Source organism: Panthera pardus, unplaced genomic scaffold (genome assembly GCF_024362965.1).
Source record: "Panthera pardus isolate Hobbes unplaced genomic scaffold, ASM2436296v1 HiC_scaffold_25, whole genome shotgun sequence".
Taxonomy (NCBI): domain Eukaryota; kingdom Metazoa; phylum Chordata; class Mammalia; order Carnivora; family Felidae; genus Panthera; species Panthera pardus.
This window is the reverse complement of record NW_026526821.1, coordinates 12,596,150-12,605,903: the sequence shown is the minus strand read 5'-3', so window position 1 is coordinate 12,605,903 and position 9,754 is coordinate 12,596,150. Positions and strand designations below refer to the sequence as shown.

Genomic DNA, 9,754 nt, shown 5'->3' with positions numbered 1-9,754 from the left:
CAAGCATCCAAAGGCCTGTCCAGGTCTCAAGCGGTACCATCTGGGAAAGGCAGGACTGGGGACAACGGGAGGACATCAAAAATACATTGCCGCCCGGTCACAGGATGGGCATAAGACCTAACACTGTTTGGACGGTTGCTGTTTTTCAGGTGCTTCTCCACGGGCCTCACCTATCCTGTCTCTTTCATCCTCCTGCCTACCCTGTGAGGCCAACTCCTATTACTATCACTACTGTAGAGACTAGACAGCTCAATTACAAGTAACGTGCCCGCTGTCATGCAGATGGCATTAAGTCAAGTCCATGGGTAGTCAAGTCCATGCTCGTAACTAGTGTGACACAAGATCAAAGAAGAGTGACAGTAAAGGGCTGGTAAAAGATGTGTCAAGACATGTTAATTCTATCTCAATGAAGCCGGGGGGATGAAAAGATACGCCAGGAAACTGTTAACCAAAAGAAAGCAAGTCTAATAATATTGATGTCAGACAAGATAGAATTGGAAGAGGAAAGGTCTGAACAGGCCAAAGAGGAATATTGCGCATTGTGAGATGGTCGATAGACTTCAACATCTGGAAGAAATGGCAGGAACCTTATCTGCCTAATAGCTTTACAACATACAACAAAAGACCAGTGAATACACTTTAACAATGATGATGCCAGAATCACGGTGGGAGACCAATAAATGAGCCTCTCAGAGAACATCTGATAAAGCAAAATTAAAAGTAAGGACATAGAGGGGCGCCTGGGTGGCTCAGTCGGTTAAGCGTCCGACTTCAGCTCAGGTCAGGATTTCGTGGTCCGCGAGTTCGAGCCCCGCATCGGGCTCTGGGCTGATGGCTCAGAGCCTGGAGCCTGCTTCCGATTCTGTGTCTCCCTCTCTCTCTGCCCTTCCCCCGTTCATGCTCTGTCTGTCTCTGTCTCAAAAATAAATAAACGTTTAAAAAAATTAAAAAAAAAAAAAGTAAGGACAGAGAACACAATGCAGATTCCCAGGGGAGTCTTCAGGTATCACCCATGGAGGCTGGAGGACACACCAACCTTTTTCTGTGCCCCTCACCTGCACGGTTCTTCTCGCGGCTGCAAGGAGCAAAGGGAGTGGGCACCACTAGAGTTGTATCCACAGACACGGGAACCTTGGCACACTTCAGGGCTTTCTGCAGAAACTGGCAGAGATGCTGGACGACACAGGACTCCAGCCAGCCTCCCTTGTGATTAGCTCTCAGAGATGGAAAACTGTTAAATCATCAGGATTCTCCTCACCAGGACTGGAAGACAATGTTTGTCCAGGAAAGCAGATATGTATGATTGATTGCTTGCCCTGTTGCTGTAATGGTAAAAATACATCTTTTCCACCAATGTCCCAGTAACTTACATCTTTCTCAGTGGACTTTATTTATACAGGGTATTTCATTCAGCATTCAACAAATGCTTATTTAGCAGGTGTTGTGTGCTAGGTGCTCGGCGGTACAGCTGTAAATAAGATAAATGACGTCCTTTGTTTTAAAGCTTATTTCTTTATTTTAGAGACAGGGAGAGAGAGAGCCCCAAGTGGGCTCCAAGCTGTCAGCACAAAGCCCGATCCAGGGCTTGATCTCACAAACCGTGAGATCATGATCTGAACCAAGATCAAAAATCAGACACTTGGGGCGCCTGGGTGGCTCAGTCGGTTAAGCGTCCAACTTGGGTTCAGGTCATGATCTCACGGTTTGTGGGTTCAAGCCCTGTGTCGGGATCTGCACTGACAGTGCAGAGCCTGCTTGCAATTCTCTCTCTCTCCCTCTCTGTCTCTGCCCCTCCCTGACTTGCACTTTCTCTCTCAAAATAAAATAAATAACCTTAAAAAAAAAAAAAAAGAGTCTGACACCTAACTGACTGAGCCATCCAGGTGCCCCAAGGTACTTTTTCTAATAGAATCCTTAAGCTAACGATGAGGGGAACAATTAACAAAGAGACAATCACAAAGAGTGATAAATGCTATGAAGAAAACAGAAAGATATGAGGCTAGGATTGCCAGATAAAATTCAGGGCACCTGAGTCGATGTGAATTTCAGATAAACAATGTATAATCTTTTAGTATAAGTACGTCCCATGCAATATTTACACTAAAAAAATCATGCACTGCTTTTCTGAGATTCACATTGAACTGGGTGTCCTGTATTTTGCTTGCTAAATCTGGCAAACCTAAATGTCGAGTTACTGGGTGTGGACAGTGGGCAATTTCAGACAGGATGGTGACATTTGAGTTGGAATCTGAATGTACAGAGATGAGTCAGTTATTCAGGGGTCTAGAAGAGCATTCCAGGCAGAGGGAAGAGCAGCTACAAACACTCTGAGGTGGGAGAAAGCTTGGATCTTGGAAGAACAAAAAGGAAGGTGAGGTGGCTACATTGAGTGAGGGTGGAGAGGAGGAGGAAGGAAGGTGATGAGGTCAGGCAGGTTGGCAGGGGCCAGATCTTGCAGCGTTTGTGGGCTGTGATAAGAGATGTTGAGCAATTTTACAAAAACTTACATCATTCACTCAAACAGAGCATTTTTTTTTTTTTTTACATTTTATCTCAGGAATTGCTTTTACATGTTCATAGGCAGGGTGCTATCAAAGATAAACAAAGCTGGACATTGTTAAAACAGTAAAAACAGATTTTATTCAGTAACTACTGACAGTAGGGGAAAGAGCGGATTCCGACTATGCAGAGGTGATTGGGCATTTTAAAGGAGAATGAGGGAGTGCGGGAGAGAGTGAGGGCACAGGTAAAAACTTACAAAGGGTTGGTCGGTGTAAATGTGATCAGGTTAGCTATGTCTGCTAGCTGGCAATTATCAAGGTTGCAGCCTCCCACAGAGACCAAGAGACCAAGGCCTTACCTTCCTGATGATTATATTTCAAAGGAACGGTTTTCAGGTCATTGAGAAAGACACTCCTAATTGCAACAGATACATATATATCTCAAAGAGACTGAAGAAGAATTCACAATTGTAAGCCCTTCTTAGTAAATGCTCTAAGATGGGGAGCCTGGGTGATTCAGTCGTTTAAGCGATCAACTCTGGATTTCTGCTCTGGTCATGGTCTCATGGTTCATGAGACTGAGCCCCGTGTTGGGCTCTGCACTGGCAGCCCGAAGCCTGCTTGGGATTCTGTCTCCCTCCTTCTCTGCCCCTCCACTGCTCACGCTTTCTCTCTCTCTCAAAATTAATAAACTTAAAAAAAAAAAGTAAATGTTCTAAGAAAGTGAGGGCCTTTCTTGCTGCAGAGGTTTGGACAGAGTCATTACGTGGTGAGAGTTCTGCAATTCTCAGTGCCTATGTAATTCTGTGTTCTTATATTTGTTTCCTTGAATGATAACCAAATATGTGCCTTTCAGTCCCTGGAGGAGCAAACTAGCAATTGCAAGGGATGGGCTCTGAAAGAGCTGGGCCCGCTGGCAGCCAAAACTGAGGGCTGGGATTTCCATAAGTCCTCATTGCTTCCTGTCATTGTCACACTCAATGGATCATAAGATCCTGCAGGCCCTACCTCTACAGTATCTCCTGAAGCTGTCCACTTGTTTCCATATGCACCATTACTCACCTGAGTCTGGGCATCTCATCTCTCTCCTGGAGGCCTCCAGTGTCCCCTGCTTCAAGCTCTTCCCCCCATACAGTCCATTTCCACACAGCAACTGGTGGGCCTTTTAAAATATAGATTTGGGGGGGCGCCTGGGTGGCTCAGTCGGTTAAGCGTCCGACTCCAGCTCAGGTCATGATCTCGAGGTCCGTGAGTTCGAGCCCCGCGTAGGGCTCTGTGCTGACAGCTCAGAGCCTGGAGCCCGCTTCAGATTCTTTGTCTCCTTCTCTCTCTGCCCCTCCCCCCGTTCATGCTCTGTCTGTCTCAAAAATAAACAAACTTTAAAATAAATAAAATAAAATAAAATAAAATAAAATAAAATAAAAGAAAATAAAAGAAAATAAAATAATAGATTTGGTGGCCATCCTGTAGTGGATGCACATAAGGCACAGTCTAACAAGGCTTATGAGCCCTACATCATCTGGCCCCTGCTGGCTTCTCTACCTCCCGCCTCCTGTTCCTCCGCACTTCATTAAGCCCCAGTCTAGTTCACGTCTGATCTTCACACAGCTGTCTCCTTGTTGAAACTCAGGCCAAATGTCACTTGTTCAGAGGCCTTCTCTGACCATCCAATGACCTTCCAAGTCACTGCCTGTCATATCACCCTGTTTTAAATTTTCTTCTCATAGCGCTTATCAAGATCTGAAATTATTTTGTTTATTCCTTCTCTCGCTCTAAAACAGGCGCTCTGCGAGGGGGCAGAAAGTTCTCCGTCTAAGGCTATGGACAGGACTTTGAGCAGTTCGTTCAACAGTTATATAAGACCTACTACGTGCCTCACTGAAGCACTACGTCAGACGAGGTCGCACTCCAGCGGCCCCTGGCCGAACCAGCGTCCATCTGGGGGGGGGGGGGGGGGAAGGATGAGGATTGCGATGCCCGCGGCGGTGATCTAAGCCAAAGGGCATTGTCGCTTGTGACGTCAGCGCAAACACGGAGCGCGTCTCCATTGGTCTTTCGAGTTTGGGTGGGGCCCGAGCGCTCCTGGCCCCGCCCCCCCGCCTCTGCCTCTCTCACGCATGCGCCCGGGCCGCAGCCTCGCCGCCGCGCCATTTTGCCGGGGTTTGAATGTGAGGCGGAGCGGCAGGGGTGGGTAGTGCCGGCCACAGTTCGCGGCTGAGATTCCCTTCTCCGTTCCCGTATCCCCAGGAGGTGAGGCGCGGGGCGTGCACGGCCTGGCAGGGTGGCTTCTTGGGACCCAGCTAGGGGAGGGATGCGGCGCTCCTGACACTTCCGAGCGCTGGGAAGCAAGGACCGCGCCTCTGGGCGAGAGCGGAATGCGGGCCCGTGCTTCGGGAGGCGCCCTCGGGCGAGGTCTTTGCCCGCACCGACGGGTCTCTCTTCACCTCACCTCGCGGCGTCCCGAGGCTCGGGCCCACGCCCGGCGGCCCCAGGGCCTGTGAGGGGCGAGGGCCCCCGAGGCGCGGCCTAACGCGAGCTGCCCGAGCGTCCGCCCCTTCCCCTCCAGCGCCGCGCCGATTGGTCGCGCCGCCGCCGGGCCGCTCGGGAAGGCCGCCTCTCATTGGTCGCGCCTGCGCGTCCGTTCTCGTCGCTCCCGGCCACCCGCAACGTGAGCTGAGTGCCGCGGCGAGGCCTGTCCGGCCGGGCTGCTGGGTGAGGGCCGGCCGCCGCCCAGACCTCCTCTTGCCCCGACTCACTTTCTGATTTGAGAGGGGGGAACTTTAACTTCCCTGAGCTTCAGTCTCCCCGACCGTAACTGAGCATCGTGATCTCACTTTGCTGAGTTAAGGAGTATGTCCTAGTCCGTGCACCTGCCCAGTAATGTAGAGTCCTGCTCTGGGGGGGAAACGCGATAATACGGTAGTTCGGAGCCTGAGCTTTGGAATTGGAAGGCCTGGGTTCGCTCCAGATTTGGCCTCTCGTTAGGAGTGCAATGCAGGGCTAGTCACTTCATCCCTCGGTGTCTCCCATTTCGTTATGCGCAAAGTGGGTTTGAAAACAATCTGCTTGGTAAAGTGGTTGTGAGAATCCACTCAGTTATTACCGTGATTTAGAGAGTCCCACCTAAAGTGACCGTTGTCCGCCTCTTCCACCCGTCTGCTCTTAGCCGCTGTAGCTGTACTGCTGACTTCTGTTTTCTGAAATGTCCCAAGCTCGTGCCCACCGTAAAGCGTGTGGACCTGCCTTTTCGTTTGCTTGAAAATTACCGACCTCTTAGGTTTGCAAGACTGGCTCCCTGTTTCACGCCTCTTAACACCTTCTTTGACCAACTTCTCTGGGGGCTTTCTTTCACCTCTTAAGAGCATTTGTCATTATCTAGAACTACTTAGAGTTGTTCACGGTCTCTCGGCTGCTGGGCTGTGAACTTCAAGAGCAAGGACCTTGCCTGTCTTTGTTGTTGTGTTCCGGTGATGAGTGCTTGCCACGTGGTATTATTCCTTGGAAGCACAGAAGGGGACTTTTACTCTTGGATCCCACCAGCGTTCTTTTCTCATCCCCTCGCCCCCCACCCCCATCCGAAGTTTTTACTTGTGTGTTTCTCCAGTTTTTTTTTTTTTTTTTAATTTTTTTTTTCAACGTTTTTTATTTATTTTTGGGACAGAGAGAGACAGAGCATGAACGGGGGAGGGGCAGAGAGAGAGGGAGACACAGAATCGGAAACAGGCTCCAGGCTCCAAGCCATCAGCCCAGAGCCCGACGCGGGGCTCGAACTCACGGACCGCGAGATCGTGACCTGGCTGAAGTCGGACGCTTAACCGACTGCGCCACCCAGGCGCCCCATGTTTCTCCAGTTTTTGCATAATTCCCGGGACTCTTAGTTCACCCTGTTCTCGCCACCCCGCCCTCCCCAAGACTCTTCCCCTTCTTTCCATCAATGCAAGGGAATTTTCTCTTCCCATCTGGTTACTTTGATTTCTGCTATTTGGGGGCTGGGACAGAGGTTTCCTACATTTGATCTTATTAGCCAAAAGGCTGAGAAGCGGTGGGCGCAGAGGTTTCCTATACAGGATTGGATGGGTTTGAGAGCACTGCTCTAGCTTTGGAATTAATTTGTTCTTTTATTCATTTAATAACTATAGAGCATCCACTTAATCTCTGGAAAAACAGTGAAGAAATAAACATGGACAGGGTCCTTTCCCGTGGAGACCTTATATCCTAGTGGGAGAAAGAAACAAGAATACAAATAAATGAATTAGATAGTTTCAGATACTGATAAGTGACAGGTGAAGAAGGTGGCATATGAGCTGAGACCAGCCATGGAAAGGTGAGGGGACAGAGGATTCTAGGCAGAGGATCTAGAAAGTACAAAGGCTCGAGGATAGGAATAGACTTAGAATATTGGAGGAAAATCTAGCATGCTACAGTAGTGTATGAAGAAAGGAGAGGTGTCCGGGGGCCAGATCATGTAGGGCTTTGTAGACAATTGCAGAGTTCGGATTTGATTCGAAATGGTATGTTCCTGTGATTAGAAAGCAGAGGGTGGGTCAAAGTGCCTTGGTATGTTCTTGATGTGTATGTGCCAGATAGTTTTCATTCATTGGAACTCTTTCCCTTTCCCCAGATGTAAGGACTCAGGAATGGTTCTCTAATGTGGAGGAAGTATCTAAGGAAAAGGCACAGATCTTGGATCAGCTTATGTCACAGACGTCTGTGAGATGGCCTTGGAAAGCTTTTATTCCAAGTCTTCATCCATAACTGAGGGCCTGTGGGAGGAGGCTAGACTTAGGTCCAGCCATTCATTCAACAAGAAGGACTTGGAATTTAGATAAGTTTCTCATAATTGAGTTACTGTGGCACATGTGTTTTATTTTTTAACTGAATTGGTAGGGATTTCCAAAGATAGTTCTGTGGAAAAACTAAAGCGCCGCCCCTTTTTTAAAGGCAAAAGAATGTATTTCCCATTTTTAGTTTGAATCTTTATTTTAAAATCAGTAACACTTTCTATGTTTACATATTGCTGATATTTTAAAAAGTCAGAGTACTTTCACCCGTGGCCAAATTAGGTAGCTTAATTAGACCTTGATTTTGCCCATGTATGGTGAATACCTATGGAGTATTCTCTAAAATTACCTTATTTGTCATGCTTTCCCAAATCAGGGCTAAGCTCATAATTTGGTTTTATAGACATTATCATTAAGGAGATACAAAAAGGGTTTGTTGATAAATATTTAGTTCCTTAACTAATACTAAATCGTAGAGTCTGTGTAGTATTTTGACTTTCAGGGATTGTTGCATGTATGTTTGTATATCTCCCCTGTCCCCAATGCACACTTTTTTAAAGTTTATTTTATTTTGAGAGAGAGAGTGCATTGGGGAGGGGCACAGAGAGAGAATCCCAAGCAGGCTCTGTGCTGTCAGTTCTGAGCCCAAATCAAGAGTTGGTTGCTCTGCCAATTGAACCACGCAGGTGCCCCCCCCCCCCACTTTTTTTTTTTAACTTACAAATAGTCGTATTTTAGTACCTCAACTTTGTCATTTTAGGATCATTCTATCATGTGGTCTTAGAATCAGTTTTCCCCACCTCTTATTTTTCACAGTCAATTGACCAGAACAAACGTGTGAAATGATAATGCTTTTGATGGAAAAATCAAGGGAATGTAGCTTTTGAAAATAGTATAAGAAATATATATTAGGTATTTATCACTATTGTAAAGCTCTAGGGAGATTGAAATGAACAAAACACAAAGCCCCTACTCTCATGGAACCTAGAGTCTAGGGAAGAGAGAAGCACAGTGAACAAGAAAGCAAAGTAATATGGCCAATAATATTTGGGAATTTGGAGCTTGGAAAAATAGAATAAGGGAATGGAGAGTGACTGATGTGGGTGCTCTTTTAGATAGGATGGTCCAGGAACTTATCTCTGAACAGAGACAACCTTGGAAAAAGACCTGAGTGAAGTGGGCAGTGAGCCATGCAGCTCTCCAGAGGCAGAGCTGTTCAGGCAGGGAGGACGGCAAGTGCAGAATCCTGAAACAAAAGTATGAACACTGACATAATATGAACAGTAATATAGGATAGATCTCAAATTCACTTTTTTAAAGAATTTATTTCTTTTCTTTTTTTTAAATTATTTTTAATGTTTATTTATTTTTGAGAGAGAGACACACACACACAAAGGATGACACAGGCTCTGCACTGTCAACGCAAAGCTCAATGTGGGGCTCGAACTCACTAACCATGAGATCATGACCTGAGCCGTAAGTCGGACACTTAACCAACTGAGCCACCCAGGAACCCCATTAATTTATTTTTTTAATTTACATTCAAGTTAGTTAGCGTATAGTGCAACAGTGATTTCAGGAGTAGATTCCTTAGTGCCCCTTACCCGTTTAGCCCATCCCCCCACCCACAGCCCCTCCACTAACCCTCTGTTCTCTGTATTTAAGAGTCTCTTATGTTTTGTCCCCCTCTGTTTTTATATTATTTTTGCTTTCCTTCCCTTATGTTCATCTGTTCTGTGTTTTAAAGTCCTCATATGAGTGAAATCATATGATATTTGTCTTTCTCTAATTTCGCTTAGCATAATACCCTCTAGTTCCATCTACGTAGTTGCAGATGGCAAGATTTCCTTCTTTTTGATTGCCGACTAATGCTCCATTGTATGTATACACACACACCACATCTTCTTTATCCATTCATCTATCAATGGATATTTGGGCTCTTTTCATACTTTGACTATTGTTGATAGTGCTGCCATAAACATGGGGGTGCATGTGTCCCTTCGAAACAGCATACCTGTATCCCTTGGATAAATACCTAGTAGTGCAATTGCTTGTTGTAAGGTAGTTCTATTTTTAATTTTTTGAGGAACCTCCATACTGTTTTCTTTTTTTTTTTAATGTTTATTTATTTTTGAGACAGAGAGAGACAGAGCATGAACGGGGGAGGGTCAGAGAGAGGGAGACACAGAATCCGAAACAGGCTCCAGGCTCTGAGCTGTCAGCACAGAGCCCGACGTGGGGCTCGAACTCACGGACTGCGAGATCATGACCTGAACCGAAGTCAGCCACTTAACCGACTGAGCCACCCAGGCGCCCCTCCATACTGTTTTCCAGAGTGGCTGCACCAGTTTGCATTCCCACCAACAGTGCAAAAGAGATCCTCTTTCTCCACATCCTCACAAGCATCTGTTGTTGCCTCAGTTGTTAATGAGCCATTCTGACAGGTGTGAGGTGGTATCTCATAGTGGTTTT

General features: G+C 46.6%; 1 protein-coding gene across 1 annotated transcript in view; it reads left to right on the top strand.

Annotated features, from left to right (window-relative positions):
• Positions 1-4,619: 4,619 nt before the first annotated feature.
• The window catches only part of CSE1L (chromosome segregation 1 like), a 45,262-nt gene continuing 40,127 nt past the window's right edge, over positions 4,620-9,754 (top strand). Inside the window, exon 1 of the mRNA XM_053890166.1 lies at positions 4,620-4,751. The gene's annotated coding sequence lies outside the window, so the exon portion shown is untranslated. The remainder of the gene's footprint in view (positions 4,752-9,754) is intronic.